The 22,976-nt window shown below is 36.5% G+C and overlaps 1 long non-coding RNA gene across 1 annotated transcript; it reads left to right on the plus strand.

The window, feature by feature from the left end:
- Positions 1-1,469: 1,469 nt before the first annotated feature.
- On the plus strand, positions 1,470-12,312 carry LOC135211699 (uncharacterized). Its single transcript, XR_010313720.1, has 3 exons — positions 1,470-1,827; positions 9,893-10,020; positions 12,030-12,312. It is a non-coding gene; the product is annotated as an uncharacterized LOC135211699 (long non-coding RNA).
- Positions 12,313-22,976: the final 10,664 nt, after the last annotated feature.

The following is a 22,976-nucleotide window of genomic DNA, read 5'->3' on the forward strand; positions in this document are numbered from 1 at the left end:
AATTTCTATGCTTATCATGTTCATTTTCTTACTTTCTATGCTTTACATGTTTGTTTAGTATAAGTATTTTTGTTATGTTTATCATTTGCTTCTCATTTGTCTCATTATTATGAATTATGTTATTATTACTCCGCAACAACACCGCAAGCCACCTGCAACATACCGCTACACGGAGTGACAAAGCCGCAAGAGCGCGTGCCCTGGCATAGCAACAATGACCATAAAACCGCACCAACGCCGTAACGCTCAGCTAGACACCGCAACAACACGCCGTGACATGCCCGTAACACAACACACGGGTCCGTGCCATGCCGCCCAATAACGGTCATTTTTTCTCCTCACCGCATCAATTTTCTGGCGGTTTCTTGTGGTTCCATGCCGTAACAGCCCGCAACACAAAAGTGCGTAGGTGTAAACCTACCTTTAGTAGATAGGTACCTTTCTGCAATTTATATATCTTTCACCTGTTGAATGTACTTCTATACACAATATGTGTAGAGTTTGGGGAACTTTTGAAATAACATGTTAACTCAAATTAATATTATTTTTTTCCTATCGCGTAGTTTTATGGACTTTTTACATTAGCCTCAGTCAACTATGATTTTCCAGTTTTTAAGCTATTATGAGTGACCTTTATGCTTTCTCCCATGAAAGGGATGTATGATATCCTCAAGCATTTCTGTGTGTCTGAAAATTTATTGAGTTATCAAAACTGAATTTTCAATACGGAAAACATATATGAATCTTTTTAGGTTAAACACGTATAAACTTTTCATACAATAATGATTACCAAACAACGATAATTTTTAAAATTTAGTTTGTGATAAGATCTACGCTTTTTTATATCTTTATTTATGTTGTGATCACTGATGACGTCATTTTCATTAGCTGTGTGCAATTGAGTCACGTAAGAAATATTTTGTTTTCTGTTCTTTTTTCATCTTTCAAGATCGTGTGTCACAGGTTACAATAGCTCTATTGCCAAATAATTAAGAAAATTTTAGTAAATAGCGTTTTTCTACAATGTTCATGGCAAACTAAACAATTTATAGCTTCAACCAGGAAAACAAGCTCCTCCCATTTGCCGACGTAAGAGTCAATCATTTAATCATTTACGTTGATTTTCGAGATTGGGGTGAAATAACGAAGTCCTTCCTTATTCAGACTTTTATTTTGTTACGTTTATACAGTCTCACGTATTTATTTAGCATGTTTACGATCTATCCAATCGGTATGACTGACGTCATGGGCAATGTGGTTCTAAATTGCTTTGATCATATTAAATGGTCGCCTCCTTTGACAGAATATTTGCAATTCTTCATACTTGATACTTACGTAGATGGATCATTTTAATAGACAGAGGTGTCTCGGTTATTATTTATTTATTTATTTATTTATTTTTTTTTTAATAAAAATGGTAAGATTTAGAACCATCGTCACCTGTCACTGGACCGGAACGAAAAGATTTTCTCTCTGGTTACATGGTCAGTTGCCGGCTGGTGGCTGAAGGGGAGGAAATACACCCTGTAGCTGGCTGGCTTCAAAGTGTTCGGCGCTTTGAGGAAATCTCGGAAAGAAAGTTAAATTTTCGTTACGTGGTGTATTTCATCATAGTTGTCAAGCAAAAGCATATAGGAAATTCTTGGTGTATTGGGAACTGTTACGTAGCTGATATCAAAAGTAACATGCTATCCGGTAATGGTGTAGTTTTATCTACAGAAAAAAAAAGTAAGGCCGGAAGAAAATACATATCATAACCCAAGATGTCAACTTAGTGCTAGAATTGTGAGGAAACATTTCAAACTTCAAAACATATTTATTGCCCAGGTAAGGAGCAAAACACTCGATTCTCATCCTTTTCAGTGATCCAACCAACTATCCCGTTGGCATGGTTATTTTTACCTTTTGAGATATAATTGGTAATTGTAGGCAATAACTACGCATAGACTGCAAGGAACAATCCCCCAATACAAAATCCACTTGGGAATGGGGCATCTAATGTATTTCGCCGTGTTTAGTACTAGTCTCTGGGGATTAATTAATCAAAATCCCTCTAAAATAAAACTGTAAATTCTTAAGCAACCCAAAAACTATAGGAAACTAATTTCCAAAGAAATACCCGACGCGGAGGTATTGCCTAGATCTACGATATAATGTCAGTTTTTAGTTTTCCGAGTTATGTATATTTTTCATTTAATAACATAATTTACTATGAGATTCAGGGCCTCTGTAACACGGTTTTTTGGACTTTGCTCCTTGTCAAAGCATCGGATGTAGCTGAAAGTTGACTTATGTATATTTTACAACCACACAAATTTTGTCAGCATTATCAATAACCTAAACCCGATAGTTTTAATTTTTATAGAGTAAAAACTATCTAGCCGACGCCATGGCCAATGATTACGAGCCAAGAGTCGGAAAACATTCATTATGTAAGCAAAGTAAACACCTTTTGACGAAATGTTGCCCCGCCCTTCCACTAGACAGAATCTCGTTCTCCTTGTTCCATCGGCTCTGAAACCCGAAGACTTTATGATTGGCGGAACGATACATACGTAGATGTGGGTGGGGTATCTGTGCTAGCGTATTAATACTACTGTAGCAGTAGTGCTGCAACAGTATATGCGTAATATACATGAATTAAACGTTTGGGCCAACTGCTGGGATCCTTGAGGATCATTTAGCACTTCTTACAACTACTCGAGAAATGAGTTTTTATAGCCATTAGTTAAATTTTGTAATCCAACAATGCCCATGATAGCCTTCAGTGTTATCCTGAATTATAACGAGGCGAAAGTGGGTGGAGCCTCATGAAGTTATCATTCTGACAATAATTACTGGTGAAGGTTTGAAGCCAAAATACGGTACTGGCTATTTTTTTCCGTAAATAGGTAGATAGCCAATAAATAAAAATTGCTTGACATTGGATATAGCAGTTATCAAATCAAGATTGTCAACTATGTTCTTTGAAATTACCAACTATTCCCTACATCTTGTCAATCTGATTGTGACCTATAAAGTAGACTGTAATTTCTTAGAAAACTTATTTTGGGAGTTGACTAATAATCGAAGTGTTTTTGTATTAACATATTTTGTTGGTTTGTTCATTATGACAATTATCAGTGGAGAGGTTTCAGAGTTCATAAAGGTGTGCTGCTTTGCTGGTATTTAAATTTGTTTGTCATTGTTGCCAGAGGTATAGCCTTCGTTAGGTATAGTCAATCATCCATCGAGAAAGAGGGAAGAAATGCTGTCATAAGTTACGTAACGAGTGCGTTCGAAACCTTTTCTCCGAGTGAGTTGGTCAGTCTTCAAAAAAAGTCACTTTTACATTGTAAGTACCAAATTTATTCAACCTACGTAATGCAGGATGCAGTCAAAATTTGTGTAGATATAATGTGTATTCTGAATAAGCGTCATATTTATGAAATGCATAGATAAAAAGTTATTGCGAAAAAACCGTGTTACAGAAGCCCTGAATCTCATAGTAGCTGTTATTAAACTTACCTGTTCTCAAGGTCACACGAGTAGCTGAGGTCACGGGGTAAAGTAACCTCACCCTAGACCTATATATTACCGCTAGTGACCTGAAGTGGGCGTTGCGAGTCTTGTGAGGGCCAGGCGTCATTTGGGCAGAGGGAGCCAACAAGTAAACGATAATTTTGGGAATCCAATTCAATTGACTACTTTGAAAGGCTATTTTCACGCCAGGCATGATTACAGGATGGTAGATTTTAAGCAAGGAGATTCCAAGGTGATTAAGAAGCTACAGTATAGTTCAGGATACGTGACGAACCTCGTGGCCGGGTGCCAAAAGTGGCTAATATGGATATTGATAGCCCGCTCATGTGTTGAGAAAAATATGGATTCCCACACACACTTTTGGAAAAAAAGGACTTAATACACACAATGGTAGATCTAGGTAATAACTCCCCGTCGGGTATTTCTTTGGAAATTAGTTTCTTATAGTACTTGGGTTAAGACTAGACGCTTATTTTTGGGGGAGCGACTGTAATTAACCCCTAGGGGCCAGTACTAAAATCGGCGAAATAAATTTGATGCCCCAACCCCTAGTTGCTTTTCGTAATTCGCAGACTATTCCTTGCATCCGAACGGAGTTATTGTCTAGAATTACTCAACACAATTAGTAATTACGTCATATATATTATTAATTATACCAGTCAGGTGCATATTAATCTACGCTGTTTACATTTTGGTCCAAAGTTTAAAGAGTTTCAATTGATAACTTTTATAAAACCTGCTGAAAAAATATCTTGGATGAAGCTCGTCTTAAGAGAGCTATTAAGATCATACGATATCGGTGACACTTCGGTGTTTAGCTAGTAATCCCTACGAAATGGTCACTCACGAATCGCCAAGATTCAAGTACTTGCAACTAGTGTTATGTCTATGACGAAAATATTGCTTAGAAAAAGTTAAGCCTATAGGTCATGAAGGAATCGCAAGCAAGTAACATTTTGTCGATCGTGTGTTTTTGTACTACTGTCATTTTTGGATAATCGGAAATTCATTTGTTTAAAAATTTGATTTTTAACTGCTAGATAAAGGCAAAGGAATCCTCGTGGAAGGTTTGAAAGGTGCGTCTCGATTAAAAGAAAAAAAAAAAAAAGGGGGGGGGGGATGCACCCTCTTGCGTTATTAAAGCGTTTGGTGCTTTGTGGAATTTCGTGAAGAACAGAAGTATTACTAATATGCTGAAGAAAATTCTTCGTGAATTGCAAACTGTTTTACCATTTCAAAAATAAGTCATCGGCAATGTTGTTTTATCTGTTATGGCAACTAGAAACTACTTAATTGTAAGCAAAGATACCGCCTTAGTGCAAAAAGTCTGAATTTAACTTCAAAAGGTTATTGTCCAGGTAGGCAACAGAACATGTTCTCGTCTGTTTGTGACCCAACTAATGTATCCTGCTGGAAAGGTTATTTTCCCGTTTAAGAATAATTCCATGTCAATTTTTAGTTTTGTGAGTTACGTAGATTTTTTCATTAGAATTCAACATAATTTGGCTATTCATAAGGTCACAAGACCAGCTCAGGTCACTGGGTATGCAACCTTATCCTAAATATCAGTGCCATGAACTTCAGTGGGACATAGAATTCGGGAATACGAATGACACTAAGGGTTAAGGCGTCCAGTATTTCGACTGTTTTAAACTAGTGATCTGAATTTTATCAGCTAAACGGCCAAAATGTCTTCGTGAATAATTTAGCATAGTGAACATTTGTTTATGTAAGGGTAAATTTTATTTTCCTATATATATATATTTTTTACGTAGGATATTGTACCGTTTCGTGACAAAGAGTAGAGGAATACGCCCTCGTACACTAACGAGAGGTATATAAACGTAAACCACTTCTCTCCCTTGACTTTTACGATATTTTGAAAATATTTTCTAAAGAATAGACGAAGCTCACGATTTCCTGGTGTAAATTTTTTAAATAGACCAGTCAGTTGCTGGAGTGTTCCGGCAAAAAAATACATTAAGATATTTAATTATAGTGACGTCATGATAATTGTAAAGAATTTGTGGGTGTTTATGTAACATGATTATCCCTTGGAAATTATCAGACCATCATTTTACCAATTATAAGTCTGGGTAATTCTATATAATGGCTCCACCAGCAATGTATCAATTTAAGTACTTTCACTAAAAAGAGGGAAGACCAAGGTTTCGTTTGATATATAAATCTAAGAGGCGCTAGGTCTAGAAGTGGTTTAAAAATCAAAATTAATTTTGACCCACCTGAAAAAAACTAAGTCCCTCGACTTCATAACACTCTGAAATTCCTCTTCAGACTGAGCTCTCGTTTGTTCGTCTGTACGTTAAAAACATATATATAGATAGTCATTATTACATCGTCGACTGTATTCTATTGTCTTTGATTCTACGTAGCAAGACGTCACCCAAACGTCATAGTTTTTAACCAATGATGATTATCCACATTTTACTTGGGACTAACATTTTAACAAAACTAGAATCACGTGACTTGAATATACCAATCAGGTGACAGTTTTACCAGGAAACTAACTCTTTTCGACATTTTTCACACAATTTCCACCGCTAATTTTTCAGTCTTTTGAGAGCCATGGAGACGTGTGTACCTTCAATTTCTGGTGCGGTTTCTCATTCACCATCTATTTTAACATCAATTTATGTGGACAAAGTGACACTTTTAACAGTGATAAGGGATTATATAGAGCCCGGCACTACCATCATTTCCAACTGTTGGAAGGCATACGATTGCCTAAATGAGGAGGGATATCTTTACTTAAGAGTCAAACACTCCTTGATACGGTCGTCGAAAGGATCAGTTTGTTGGCTACTTGTCTCTTGCCTATTTTAAATTGTATTTTAAAGTATTGGATCATAGGCTCCATGCATTCTTAAAGATGGCAGATCACCTTTACCCTCCAACCTAAGTAAATACACAAAGAGTTTTAGGCTGTCTTATATTTAATATGGCTGTGTAAGATGGGGTCACAGGGGGGGCAAAGCCCCTCCCCCCACCCCCGTATCCTTACCGCATCCGGTAAGGATACGGCTACTAGGTGAGGTTAGGTGGTTTGTTTAGGTTAGCTGATGGCCTTGTCTATTGCTAATTTTACATGTGCCATTATTCGTATGTTTAAACGGATTCTTTCATTCATTCCCCACCCAAAAACCCCGGTTTCCCACTGGGGGTCCCCCAAGATTGGAAAGGTTTACAAATAGGGTAAAAATACTGTTCCTCCTCAAAAAAAGGTCCGCTTTAGATAAAGCACTAAGTAATTCATCAGAAGAAAAAAATCCAAATTATTAGTGGCGGAGCTATTGTATAGAATTACCTAAGTCTGGCTCATAAGTGATTGTTCTAGATAAAACTAGAATCTGTAAAAGATTTATTTCTGCCTTGAACTTTTTGGTGAGTATATCTGTTGACAGAATTTGTCAATGGACAAGATAACATTTAAGGAGATTTGGCGGTTTGTGAATGGGATAAAAGTTTATTTTGTATGGAAATTTAGTTTTTTTAGATCCGTTGATTGAACCTATTCATCAGTGCAGTATATCAATTAGGATGCAGAAATCCATGTCAGGCTGCGTAGTAATTCATGCATTTTTTTTTATTTCAAAATTTTTATCAGTGTCGTATGTAGGTCAACCGCATCCCAAAGCCTAAGTACAATATTGTTACTGTTTACCAGAGACTAATTGAATGTGGTCATTATTGCAAGAGTGGTATTATGCCACAAAAAAGGCTTTTGCCAGAAATGTTATTCTTGAGATTTTTTATTTTTTTCTTGTTTTATTCTTAGTTCAAGTAACATATTTTTCTAACTTAATGTTATTTTCTTTTTGTAGTAGGCTATAACTCATAACAATAGGCTTTGGATAACAAGTAGGGCAAAGGTTGCACGTTTCATCGTTTGGTGTTATTTTACGATGCGGGTCTCGCCTAAGTATAGGAAGGCGACCCGTTGAATGTTATAGCTTGCGACTGTCATACGCAAGTATGGTGTTCCTACTTCCCATTTCGTCAGAGTGACATCGATGCAGAGAGATTTCTAAGTTCCCATTAGTATCTTCCTTAAGTGTAGAGGCGATGACTCAAACTCTGAATTAACAATCTTAACAATTTATTAAGAACTACATCTCTGGAGTAGAGGAAGAGTTAGTTTCAGAGAACTGCTCCTGATGAAGAGAAGTAGAGATCTAAAGTTACAAAGTCTTTCTCAAAGATAGTAGAACAAAGCTTATCTCAGCATACATAACATACAGACAGACGAACATGTGACTAGGAAGTCACGTGTTACCTCTGCAGGTGATAGGTCACCAGCTTCTCATAGGAAGGCACTGTGACCTGTTTTGAAAGATAATACTAATGATTACACAGGCAAATGCAAACCAGGCCACTGCAAGCATAGCACGGCAGCGTCTAGCTTACGTCCTGTTATGAATACATATCACAATCCTATCTCGCCAGTGACCCTTTGGGTCATGGGAGCATTTTCATATATTTAAAATATATGTTTAATAATGTATTTATTACATTATTACTCGATTTTGGCGGTATTTCATGAATAAAATTGCAAGACTGAAATGTCTGGTGATTCCATGTCTCGGACTCTTGTTTTTTCTGTACAAGTATGGAATTGCTTGCATAATTTTCTTTCTCTTTGTTTTATAGGTTCAACTTATGCCTATAACTAGGTTATCGCAATAACTACGCAGTTTTGCCACCCATGGGTTAGTTTTAGCCATAACAAAGTGTATAAATTAATATCTTTTGTTATACTATGAATGCTAAGGCCTTGATTTGCCTTAGTTTATTAGCCTTATTCGCAGTTTGTACACCAGGTTTTATTTGTGAAATCATTTGAGTGACAGTATGTCTAAAAGATCATCGAACCTAAAGCTCCCGCTTAAAAGTTTTGAATCTGACCCGTTGGGATTTATTGGTATATAAGGTTACTGTCAGTGTGCATGTTGAATCCTCTCTCTCTCTCTCTCTCTCTCTCTCTCTCTCTCTCTCTCTCTCTCTCCCTGTTTTCTTCATGCCTTTGTTAGATGTTAGATGAGGATAGTATTTTGCGAATCCCTTTGGCCTCCTTGAACTTAACTAAATTCATCACACAACATAACTCCCAAAATCCATCAATTGCATTTATTACATCCTAGTTTGGGGTAATGGAGTAAAGATCATTCAATGTTCAATTGTTAAAAATTGGGTATGGTACTGTAATTACAAGCTTAGGATGCTTTACGATGTTAGGTATTTAGTTGCTAACAATTTCCCAATATTTTCTAATATGAACAAAATATGCTAGATAACTTTTGTAAAACTGTTAATATCTTAGGAGCTCCATATTAAAATTTAGGCGATGATAATTCTAATATTAATTTTACCCATACGAAAGTAGTTTTAATAAAGAAAATTAACATTCATATAGTTAATCACCAGTCAGGGAATAATAAACTCTTCATATGTGTATGCTCAATAAATATTCATTCAGGTGAGGACTTCGGCAGTTTCTATCCAGATTGCATCTTGTCATCAAAAGCTTAAAATGTCTAAATCATGTCAACATTTTACTGATAGTACTTCAAAATAGCCAAATGACAGGAACGTTCAGTGCTAATGTGACACCAAAAATTTTTGTGGTGATGGAGTAGACAAATGATAGGAGTATTTTCATATTGCATTATTTCAAATTCGAATTTTCCTGTTGCTGTTCAAAATACCCAGTTTTGAAACACATATTAAAGATAGTTTTGAAATACCATTGATCTTTTGAAATACCATTGATCTTTCCAAGTAATTGCTCTTCTTTTAAACCCCAGTGTTGCTTTTAATTTTTGTCGATTATAGCGCGGTAAACTCGTATAATATCCACATATCACTTAACCACCCTCGCCATGCCGATCAGTTAGCCTTCATAAAAGTAGACAAACTCCATGTGAATGAAATCCGTGCTATGAAGACACAAACCTTTTGACAGGCAACCCTAGTTTTCCTTTTCAACCCCAAGTTATTTCCCTGTTGTAATGTGGCCCTGATGAATTAAGATAGTTTAATGAAATAAGAATACTACAGCACACTGACATGCGGTTAGTCGACAATAGGGCTCTGGGGCACAATCCTGTTTTCGCGAACTTTTGTATGACACATTTTGCACATTAACCAATCTTTGTTCAGGAATCAGAATTTGTGTGTTTGCTCATGGGTTACTGATTTGACCAATTATGGTTTTTGACATTTGCATACGGATTCTGAAGATTAAAAATATCCATTTGTCAGATCCTCTGCAATTCATATATATTTAGGGAACCTTGTGACATCTTAAACATATGTTATTTTCACTGTGATTGATTTTATGATTCTTATACAGATGAGCAGCAATGTCGATTTCCTGAGGAGCAAGTGACTCGATTTTTAGTAACCTAAATCAATCAAGTGAACCTTCATAAACGATATTATATGGGATGGAGTGTTCTCCAAAGGGGATTCTGAGAGGAGGTGAGTGCATATTTTATTGCCCATTTTTTTATATCAGGTACAGTAAGTTCCAGAAGTGAAGCGACAAATCTCAGAATTGATCGTACTTCTCTAGAAACATGTGGAGTTGCCAGTTGGTATATTTTATTCCAATAGTTGTCATCCTATTTATCTGATACTACGTATCAGTGATTAACTGTATAAGCGCAGAAAGTAATTTCCCTAGTGAATGATCAATGTTAGTTCAATAATTGTTTATTTAAAAAAATAATTTCCCCAAAGAGTATCTGCGGCTCTCAAAGTGTGATATCAAGTGTTCACCATAGAGTGGCAGCAGGAACAGAGTGCATAGGAATTGGCCTAATATTTGTGAATTAATTTTCTACTTTTATAGCGTTATATTGAAAGTTATTATGATTTCTTTTGATAAAACACAGAAGTTTAGCATCTGATTAATTGAAATATAAATAAGACACAAGTTGGTGTTTAAAAAAAAGAAATCCAAGTTATATGCACGTTTAGCATTGGTTACATGGTTAGGCCTATTTCAAGAATCAAGGAAATATATTTTCCAGCTTGTTGCTTAATAATTTCATCGAATTTCTCAATTGTGCAAATTTTTACATGTGGCATTGCGTTCCGCGTCGCACCAAACAAGTACTTTCGTAGGTTTCCACTATTTTTTTTTCCGTTCATAAGTGAGATTATTCTCGTTCATACGATCCGGAGTGTGAATATGCTTGGCGAGCATTATTTTAATTCGAGTATCTCCTGTTATGCGCTCTCTCTCTCTCTCTCTCTCTCTCTCTCTCTCTCTCTCTCTCTCTCTCTCTCTCAGGACCTATTTATCTAGTCAGGAATAACCAGAGGTATGTTTTATGAATCGGACACTAGGCCTATTGGTCATGCTCGGGTGCTCCTTTATACATATCCTGATGCCCTTTAGTCCAACTTCAGCCATGGATAGGAAGGAGGGGTGAGAAGGGGTGAAAAATAAAATGTTACAAACGACAAATATTATGCGTCTTAATCCATAGTTTCTGAGGTCGTTGAGATGAATAGTGATCCTCACGATGCCCTTATAAGTCCAAGCTCTCCCCCAATAGGAGAGAGAGAGAGAGGGGTGGTATTAAGGAAGGAGAGAGACAGAGAGAGAGGGTGGTATTAGGGAAGGAGAGAGAGATGGGGGGGGGGGGGGGGTGATTTATTAGAGAGAGAGAGAGAGAGAGAGGTGATTTATTAGGGAGGAGAGAGGGAGAGGGTGATTTATTAGGGAGGAGAGAGGGAGAGGAGAGTTAGTAGGAGGAGAGCGGGAGAGGAGAGTTAGTAGGGAAGAGAGAAAGGAGGGTGGATCAGGAGAGAGAGACAGAGAGAGAGAGAGGGGGGGGGGTATTAGAGAGTGAGCGAGTGAGTTTATCGGTTGTCATTCAATTTTTTCCTGGGCAGCGCCGGGTTAGTCAGCTATTACATTATAAAAATCTTGAAGTGATTCTTGTTTCCTTAAGTCTATTTTCGATGAAGCTGTATTTTACATATTTTGTTTCCTACCTGCTAAAATACAAACGATTTTGTAGATAAGAACTGCGGGAAAACAAGTCTCTTACATAGGAGTACTCTTAATCAAAAGGTTGTCGTTTCTAAACTTAGATAAATAAATCAACAAATGCCCACTTGACACTCTTGAATGCCATTCCTCCTTGACAGATCTTTTGAGACTAGGCGATACTTCATCTGCACTAAAATGTGTTACTTTATTACAATTTGAAAATAATCGGTAATTAAAGCTAGAATTAAAAGTATTCCGTGTTATAGAATTTTCTCGGTGAAATATGGATATTTATGTATCGTAACTTCTGAGATTTGTGAAGCGTAATATTAGCGTCCTTGATAGTCCCAAGATTTTTTGAGCCTTTTAGCTAAAAAATTTCTCTTATTCAGTCTTCAGTCTTAATGATTGTTTATTAAGCATTCTAAATGTCTAAATGTTTCCTTAAGTTTTGGGCTGGATGACTAATTGTTTGCGTTTCCAGATAATCATCCACCATCACGGAGGAAGTGGAATGCTTTCTGTCCGAGAAGAATTATTTCCTTAAGGATAGAAATTTATGGAGCAAGTAGTCAACCTCGAACGCTTGAAAGTTTATGTGCCGCAGATTTATGAGATTTAAATAGAAAAAAAATTTAACTGTTCAGTATAATATAATGTCATTGATTATAATGGATAGTAGAGATTATTTTAATTGTTAAATTTAATAGGCAGACATTGGTTAATATTGTTTTTTATACTCTTAAGAATCAAAGCGTTCCACAAAGCTTGCCGTAATTTTTTTACACGGAAGAGAGAGACTGTGTATGGAGACATTTCTTCAGTCATGTATTAGTTAATTTTCCGTTAAGGCCTGTCCACACGACCGGGCCTGATCGGCGGACCTCCCCTCTAAAGGAGCATCCACACGGTCGAACAATGTCCGACGGACAAACACTGTTACCAATTTCCGCCGGTCATTGCCTTGTGATCAGAGTAAAAGCAGTGGTATACAACCTTTTGGTACCTCTTTTTGTTGCCAAATCTACTTCCATCGTTTCAGCGCTTATGACGTCATCCTGCTTCGCCTACGATATGGTAACAATGTTTGTCCGCCGGACATTGTTCGACCGTGTGGACGCACCTTAACGGGCACACTTGACGGGCAAACCGTCAAATTGCCCGATGGGTCTAGTAGCAAAATTACCATGGTGGTGCCCGATGGCTTGAGCTTCGACCCTGGCAGACGTACGTTAACCATATACATTTCTTTTACCGAACCATTCTTTGCACCATATTCTCTTCTTTTACTTGTTTCATCCAACACAAAGCATTTATCATGCTACACAATATCTTCCTTGCGATAGGCAACATGTTTATCGTAACGCACTGAACACGCTACTGGCATCGTTGGGCACGCCCACCTCTCCATCGCCTCACCCGTGTGGACAACATTCACGGGTAAGCCCACCAAAAGTCCAGAACTTGCCCGTCAACCCCGGAGCACGCCGATCAGGCCCGCTCGTGTGGACAGGCCTTTAAGGATAAGAGTTTTTATTAAGTATATCTAGAACATAAATGTTCAAACAGCAGATGTGTCTAGTGTTTGGTAATCTGACGCTGAGAAATAAAGCTAGGAAAAATACTAATAATAATTAATGTGCGTAGTATTCATGGTCTATTTCATATTTATTTTTTCTTCTTAGAAATAATTTTTTCTCAATAAAACTTAACTTCGGTGAATTTGTTTAGAGGATTAATGTAAAATATTTTCGAAGCAAATTATAATATGAAATAAAATATTTTAGTTTTACAAGTACATTGACTCTGTTCGAACAAGCGCACAGCTTTTATTGTCAGACCAATGACACAAGTCTGTTAAAAAAAGAAAAGCTGTGTTTTCACCTTGGCTTTTCATTCGTGCACTGCATTAAGTTCAGCAGAATAAAAAAGAATCATGAATAGTATTTTGAATGTTTGGTATTATAAAAACAGTAAACTTCATTTGGTATTTGTACTATGCATCCACCATGCTTGTTGAATGCTGTGGAATCGCCATACAAGGTATTTCTCTAAATGCTTCAGGTTCATTTTCAAATATCGGGTTACTCTCTCTCTCTTCTCTCTCTCTCTCTCTCTCTCTCTCTCTCTCACACACACACACACACACACAGCTACTCGGATCTGCACTTTAATTACTCTAGAGGTTAGTTTTACAACTTGGTTACTCTTAATTGCAATTGTAACCTACTTGTCCTCTCTCTCTCTCTCTCTCTCTCTCTCTCTCTCTCTCTCTCTCTCTCTCTCTCTCTCTGAGCTCAGCTCAGCACAACTCATTAATTATTCGAATCTGTACTTTAATTGCCCACACAGATCACAATTGGACCCTACTTACCCCCCCCCCCCCCCCCCCCCTTCTCTCTCTCTCTCTCTCTCTCTCTCTCTCTCTCTTTCTCTCTTTCTCTCTCTCTATGGAAATCGAACAAGAGTACAATCTTGAATTTAAGTTTAGTTGGAGATAAAAGTAAACAAAACTGTTGAAGGTTGACTAATTAGTTATATGTTTAACTTTTCTTAATTTCAACACAAAATTCGGTGTCGTCTTTGCCAAATGAGTATCTTAAGTTGAATGTAAAGGTTGAGCTTTTTTGCAGATCAAACTTCAGATCGTTGAATGGTAAAGTTTTCAGTATCACGATTTTACTGTTCATAGAAAGTAGGGAGCTTTTGTTTAGTACTTTTGATATTTTCTCTTGTATCTTTAAATTGGCGTAGGGGCGTAAAAGAAACTTTACACTGTTTAATATGCATTTAACCCCTTAATATATAGACTGGAACCATGAGTAAAATGAGCCTTCTTCCCACTGGTTTTATCATCACTACATTTAACATAAAAACACCTGTATTTAGTCCACATGTTCGGATTCCTTTAGAAATTGTCATAATGTCTGCTAAATTTACTTTATTTCTACTAGCACTGTACTAGCGGCTTTCAATATGCATAGTGGAAAATTTTTTTTTCTGATCTAAAGAAATAATAGTTTGGATAATGAGAGACCTTAATAAATAACTCGAAGGAAAGTCTTTAACTTTATTTTTACTTCACGAATTAGACTTTAATATTAAGTGGAAAGTCTAGGTGGACAGGAGTCAATTTTAGAGATCATAGTGGACGGCGAATTATTAGTTTTAACTAACTACAGCACTATTAAGAATAATGATGTTATTAAAGAAGTTATAGGAATACCTTTAGTGATTTTATTGTTGTCTTGGTGTAAATTTGTAAATAAATATTTGTATTACGTTATAGCTTAGATCGGACTTACTATATATAGGGTATAGTTTACATCTAGTCCAAAGTTCAATTTAGAACTCGGGTCATTATGTAAAAATATCATACGCATCTCTGTTTTGAATGTGTTCAGCGTAGGTTTGACTACTGTTATAAGAAATTATCTAGGCTTGGAAAAAGTTGTAACTTATCTGTTTTTAGACGCTCGTAATTTTGAGGATTTATACAAGTCGTGAACGTTAAATACGGCTTGGTCAGGGTCTGTTATATACAGAGCTGATTTCACTCGTATCAGTTTTAGGAACTATGCATTACGACAATTATTTATAGGTTACTTTTCTCGTATGTGAACTGGGGAAACTTAATTTAACTGGCAATTAAACTATTTCAGAGAATGCCTCTTATATAGAATGGGTAGGTGTGAATATCAATGAGTTTGGCAATAGCATAGACTGGTTATGGTTCAGGTTTCTCAAGGTATATGCAGTCAATGAAACTCTACAAATAATTGTCTTAGTTTTTATAGTAAAGACATGAATCTTCAAATGAAGCAAATTCCAAAAGCAGGTATTAAGTGCTATTACCGGATACCAATTTCATACTACTTTAGTCAGCCCATGTTTGCAATAGCACAGTAATTAGTGCATTCAAAATTAAACCAGTCTTCGATTATCTTTTTGTATCGTAAGGAAACCTTTTCCAGTGTTGAATGAGAGTAGCCTACTATGAGATTCAGGGCCTCTGTAACACGGTTTTTTGGACTTTGCTCCTTGTCAAAGCATCGGATGTAGCTGAAAGTTGACATGTATATTTTACAACCACACACAAATTTTGTCAGCATTATCAATAACCTAAACCCGATAGTTTTAATTTTTATAGAGTAAAAATTATCTAGCCGACGCCATGGCCAATGATTACGACCCAAGTGTCGAAAAACATTTATTACGTAAGCAAAGTAAACACCTTTTAACGAAATGTTGCCCCGCCCATCCACTAGACAGAAACTCCTTCTCCTTGTTCCGTCGGCTCTGAAACCAAAAGACTTTGAGTGGCGGAACGATACATAGATATGGGTGGGGTATCTGTGCTAGTGTATTAATACTACTGTAGTAGTAGTGCCGCAACGGTATATGCGTAATATACATGAATTAAACGTTTAGGCCAACTGCTGGGATCCTTGAGGATCATTTAGCACTTCTTACAACTACTCGAGAAATGAGTTTTTATAGCCAGAAGTTAAATTTTGTAATCCAACAATGCCATGATAGCCTTCAGTGTTATCCTGAATTATAACGAGGCGAAAGTGGGTGGAGCCTCATGAAGTTATCATTCTGATAATAATTACTGGTGAAGGTTTAAAGCCAAAATATGGTACTGGCTCTTTTTTTTTTCAGTAAATGGGTAGATAGCCAATAAATAAAAATTGCTTGACATTGGATATAGCAGTTATATCAAGCTTGTCTACTTTTAAATACCAACTATTCCCTACATCTTGTCAATCTGATTGTGACCTATAATGTAGACTGTAATTTCTTAGGAAACTTATTTTGGGAGTTAGACTAATAATCGAAGTGTTTTAGTATTTATTAACATTTTGTTGGTTTGTTCATTATGACAATTATCAGTGGAGAGTTTTCAGAGTTCATAAAGGTGTGCTGCTTTGCTTGTATTTAAATTTGTTTGTCATTGTTGCCAGAGGTATAGCCTTCGTTAGGTATAGCCAATCATCCATCGAGAAAGAAGGAAGAAATGCTGTCATAAGTTACGTAATGAGTGCGTTCTAAACCTTTTCTCTGAGTAAGTTGGCCCGTCTTCAAAAAAAGTCACTTTTACATTGTAAGTACCAAATTTATTCAACCTACGTAATGCAGAATGCAGTCAAAATTTTTGTACATATAATGTGCATTCTGAATAAGCGTTATGTTTATGAAATGCATAAATAAAAAGTTATTGCGAAAAAAAACTGTTACAGAGGCCCTGAATCTCATTGTAGTTTTGCTAATTAGTTGAAAGACGGTTTCATTGCTATCTTGCAAATTAATTAATGTACCCTACTATTGTTTGCAAAATCTCGCTAACATTCGCTTGACTCAAAATAGAAGGCTATGAACTTTTATCCACGGGGCGAAACTTGATAGTGAGATTTCTGAACCTTTCAGCACATTAATTAATCTGAATGATACCTAGGAAACAAAACCTTGCAACTTATTTAGCAAATTCAGCTAGACTAGTTTGATTTTGTCTGCATTAAATTCTCCGGTACCTCAAACGTGAGCACATTAAAGTAATTCTAAATCAATATTCTGCAAGTATTTAATATTTATGAAACCAATTTTAATATACTACGTATTGGGATTGTTATCATTGCTAAGACAAAATAGGATAAATGATTTACGTAGTTCCCTTGACTGCACTTTTCAATATCCAGGGTAAACTGAGCCATGACATTGTCCATTACTGCTAGTCAACTCCTTAATAGTCACACCTAGTATTGTATATATAGCATTAAGATTCCTTTTAAATATTTTTGATTACCAGTTCAATAGAGCTTTGTCCAATTTCATCAAACGACTTTTAAAAGATATGCAAGTGGAATGTGTTCATACTCGAGAGAAGTGTCATAAAAAATTTTCTAATACAGTTCTTGCATCTTTTATAGTGACAAAGTTGACTTCTCTCTTAAAAGAGCCTGACTCAAGTCCCCCTTGTTTTCTAACTTCACGACTTGGAGTTTTCTCAGAAATATGAGCGACTAAAAATAATTTCATTTGTGTGTGTACTGGAGAATTAGCTGATCCAAGCCTGCATGCTAGGGAAAGGTTGCTTGTAAGGGCAAGAGAGAGAGAAAAAAAAATTCACATGGTTTTTATTTAAAAAAAAAATTTACCAAAAATACAATTTTTTTAACACTTCCACATACCACATGGCCGAACCATGAGGCCTCCAAACCGGAGGTTCGGGATCCCAGAACCCTATTTCTGAGAGAAGTTTCACCCGAGGTGGAAATTCCCTCCCTTCCTGCAACAGCGCCTCTCTGAAGCTACGGCCTGTGAATAGAGTTCCTTCGAAGTTTTCTGAAGGGTCATTTTGGCCACCTGTTGAAATAATAAGAAGTCTTGTTTCATGTGTGTTAATAGTTAATAAGGCTCAGATTTCAGTAACAACAACGTGAAGGGGCGTGATTTTCACCCCTAAAACTCCCAAAGCGACCACGTGGTCGGTTAAGGTGGGGAGAGTTAAAAAAGTTGGCTGTAATACTGAGCCACGTAGTTTCGTGGGAAAGGCAAGACACTTATAAGAATACCGAGGCACTTATAAGAATATATTACTTTCCCCAAGGTTACCAGAGTAATTGACATCTGCCTAATACACCAACTGCTATTTAATGATAAAGTTCTTTACGTTCATTTTATCGACCAGTAACTTAAGGAGTTATTAAGAATTCTCAAATATTTTGTAATACGATAACTACAACTATCTTTTAACGAATAACTTAAATTAGCGGTCGTTTGACTCCACAATGCTGTAAACATTTCTTATGATATTCAAGCAAGTAAAATGGATATCAAGGAGCGGTATTTGACAGTTACATATTTATAAAAAAAACTCATGGATAGAATTACTTGGAATTAGGATTGCTTCACTATTCAATTCACTCTAAACTATGCTAGCATCATTTTCTATACGATAAGCAAACTGGTGCTTCAAACGATAGACTTGGAAATTGAGACATTTGTAAGGCACAAGTAAAAAACACAAGTATAAATGTACGTGGTTTTATTGCATATCATATAGGACTACTTTAAGCAAACAAAAGTTTGTTATACAGTCGCCCTTTCATTAAGATTATCATTAAGCAGCTTTTTAAAACAATACGTAGACTGTTACAAACCTCTGGGGTTCTAGTACAGGTTCTTAGGTACTTTATTTTGCTAGGATCGTAGACAGTATATGCAACCCAGGTTCAAGGAAAGCAGGCACAAAAACACTCCAGAAAAAATAACTTAAATCAGCCTTGCGGTTTCAAGTAAATACATACAACAATACAGCTTAAAGCAAGAGGACTAAATACCAGGTCCTCAACGAGCCACAAGGCACCCTAAAGCTAAAAATCTAAATCCTAACAGAAATTCAGAGGAGAACAAATATTTCATAAATCAGTGAGGATCCAAATATATGCCGACCAAAACTATCCTAAATAACAAAAGGCTGAAGGAAGTGGAAGATATCAAAACAAGGAAAACCTTAAATTTACCTACCTAGCCATATAACTAAAGATATGGAATACTATCCACCAATAAGCAGTAAACAATAATGGCAATAATAAGCTTATAATATAAACAAGTAAAACCTATGACAAAGTATATATATACATACATATACATACATACATACATATACACACATATACATACATACACACATATACATACATACATATACATATACATACATACATATACATATACATACATACATATACATATACATATACATACATATACATATACATATACATATACATACACATACATACATATACATACACATACATACATACATATACATACACACACATACATACATACATATACATACACATACATACATATACATACATATACATACATATACATACATACATACATATACATACACATATACTGCACGTACACTGACAGTTCCAATCCTTACGTCGGGGATGAACAACTGAAGACGGGTCGAACTAGGAGTCTATAGCGAGCACCCAAACTGCTACTAGAAATAGGGTTCTGGGATCGCCAGGACAAAAGGGGTATAAGGCTCCTCGAAGGAAATAACAGCTATACTGCCTTACCTGGCGATTGCCTCCCTACGTATCTCCTCACGAGCCAGCGCTCACACACATCCCCGAAGAAAAGTAGGACGACGAAGGCAGAAGTAGCAGGTGAATCCGTAATTAGTACCGGGATCCAGCGACGGTACCAATTTCCCGTGGGCTCCTCCGACGGGAATAAGGGGTAATACGAGAAGTCGCAAATTGCATACGCTTCTGCGGAACCCCGTAAAGCGGACACTATGGTCGCAAGTGAACGAAGAGCCGTGATCTACAGCACCAGAGTCGCAGGTGACTAAGGCACCTACGAACGGTCGTGAGGAAAGATTCCAACAGCGCCGTTTCCAAAATAAACTGCCAAAAGGTCGTCCTCCAATAATCCACAAAAGCTGCTCAAGGGGATGGTCTGACAAGGAGCGTTCCAAAGCCCGAACTTCCGCGGGCAGACCATCAACGTTCACAGTACAGCTACGAACCATCCACCGTAACTCAAAAACAAATCACAAAACAATCGTTAGAACGATAGTTCACAGAAATAAACAAGGGAGGAGGAGGCGCTCAATAACACAAAAACTCTTACATTAACTAACAAGCATTTGGCTGCTTAAGCAAAAGAAACTTATAAGGAAACAAGGCTGATTTAAACTTGATAAATAAAAACAAAAGCTACGTTAATGTAATATAGACCATAAGCCCCAAATATACAGACAGGCGTTTAAGTACCACATCGAAGGAATTCAACTGTTTAGAGATGGTGATTTTCCATTCTCTCCTGTGGTGTGTATTAGGACCGTCTCCTCTGCAACCTCTTACTCTAGACTTGTACCATATCCCGAACAGAACTGCCATAGAGTCTCCAAGCTATACCTTCAAAATGTTCCAAATCTTTTACGTTGAGGAAAAATTGCACTCTATTTTTATACTCATGAGAACTAGACAGAGCACGAAAAAATTCTGCGCCATATTTCTAAATCTTTGTGGAAATGCTGAGAACAACATACTGTCAGAGATGCACTGTTAACTCTGATGTGACAGAAATCTGGTGTGCAAATCAACGTCGTATCAGTATAAGAAAGACCAAAGACTCAAAAACGTTGATTAGCAAAATTGATGCATGTCACTCATAAACCTTAAAATAATTAACTATTACAAAATATTGCATGACAATAGGAGTATCCAAAAGCTAATATCTTGAAATGACCCTAAAAAAATTCCTATAAATATAACCTTGCGTTAGATAACGAGTTATTGCAGATAGTATGAGCCTATATAGGATAAAATATTTGGAAAAAAATAAGGGATTTCATTTCGTAAACCATAATACTGGCTAGCATCGAAAAGGGAAAAACTAAACCCTATGATGATACTTTTGATAAGGGCAATCACATCTTACAGTCATTGCAAACATATTTGCACCTAGATCTATCCAAAACTTCACAGAAACAAGGAAAGATAAAACCAGTTTATGCCGATGTCCCTACAGTGTAACAGTTTCAACTAATTGTCCTTGATTGAAACCGAAAAACTCTATCGGTAATCCAACTAAAATGCATCAGAGAAATATCCTGAGTCTTAAATAGAACAGACGATAACAACTCATAACTGATCATTGGTTTGCACGTAAGCTTATCAAAAGCCCAGTTTTGAAAACTCATGAAAATAAAGTAAAATATGATACATATGCAAAAGACTGAGATATCAAATTAATGGAAATAACTCGAACATCCATCTACTGAATTTTCAAAAATATTCCTAGGAATTGTTACAATACAGATACAACGTAAAGAAGCAACTCGGTAACAATTTCGGTCCAAGCTGCACTTGCCTAATTATATCTTAACAAGTTCTTTGCATAACTAGTGAATGTTCAAGGATGCCAATTAAAATCATGAAGCCAAGGCTTGCAGCAATTACTTTCAAGAATAAACTGCATAGTGGATGTAAGTTGAAAAATCAAGTGAAAAAATAATATTCTTTGGATAACAATTACAACGAAGACCAGAACCAGGTTGGGACGAAAGTTTTGCTTAAACCAAACGACCCAAATGCTGCTCAACGTGAAAGACACTCAGATACATCACAAGAAGAGCAAGCTAATCCTTCTGCTGAAATTTAGCAAAACTGTCAACTTTTCTCTCTCTTCTCTCTCTTCATTACCCAAATAAAATCTTAATATCCATTACAGATGAAAGACTGAGTTTAGCATAATAAATTTCTCGCAGAAAAGTAATTGAAAGTCAAGATTTTTCTGAGCTATACAAATGCTAGAGGCATCCCCTCAATTGCAGGCCATACCTGTTTTATCTATACTTTGAAATTTCAAGTCAGAAGGTTAAGTTTCAGGATTTTTGGGAAGTATTTTCTCTGAATGTTATAGAGGACAATAGCAATCGCATGTTAAATATTCCTCAAGTAATTCTTATATAAGGATATCTTGCAAGTCTCCAAAAACAAGGAGTGACACATGTTATCTTCACCAGTTTGGTGAGTGTGTATCCATAAGGAAAGGTTGCTTATTATACTCGGCCTGTGTTTTCATAGCAATAGTGTGGGTAATGCCTTGTTATTCAGAAGTCTAGCCAACATCTCATAGGCATAAAGGTAGACTGGAGAGGCATTTGTACTGCGTTCATCGTAGCTACTCATAACACCAAAAGGTTACAGTTTTAAAGCTCTGCAAATGGTGAACTGCCTCTCAGACAAGACGAGACAAACTGCTGCCCATAATCAGATGTCATTGCAAGGCCTGGTATTAAAGAAAATACGAAAGTTGCTGAGAAAGCTGAAAGAATCAAGCATTTGCATATTCAACATGAGAAATTCAAACTAGACTAAAAGGCTTATCTCAGATGAGCAGATAAGAGTTTCCCAGAAAAATCAGAAAACGAAGCATTTGAAACGTATCAATTAGACTCAAACTAGGATGCCAGTTACCTGGCAAAGGCTCAACTTGAATTAAAGGGTTACATAGGAAAGATTCAGACAAGCATATGAGAGTTGCCTGGGGGATTCAAAGACTGAAGCATTTGAACTGCACCTATGAAGGACTCAGACCATAATAATAAGAGTATCAAACTGAAGTATAGACTCAAATTGAAATATACCAATGAGACTGAAACCACAATGAATGTTTCACTGTGACAATAATTGTAGAGAAGTTTCCTGAAAGAGTCTCAAATTGAAATTTACCTATGAGAGACTGAAACAAGAATGAGTTATATGAAAGAGACTCAGACCATAATAAAAGTGTTGTCTAGAGTAGACTCAAAATATAAACTCAAATTAAAATACATCAATGAAAGCCCCAACCCAGAATTAAAGTTTCCTCATAAAAAAACTTACAC

Source organism: Macrobrachium nipponense, chromosome 4 (assembly GCF_015104395.2).
Source record: "Macrobrachium nipponense isolate FS-2020 chromosome 4, ASM1510439v2, whole genome shotgun sequence".
Taxonomy (NCBI): Eukaryota; Metazoa; Arthropoda; class Malacostraca; order Decapoda; family Palaemonidae; genus Macrobrachium; species Macrobrachium nipponense.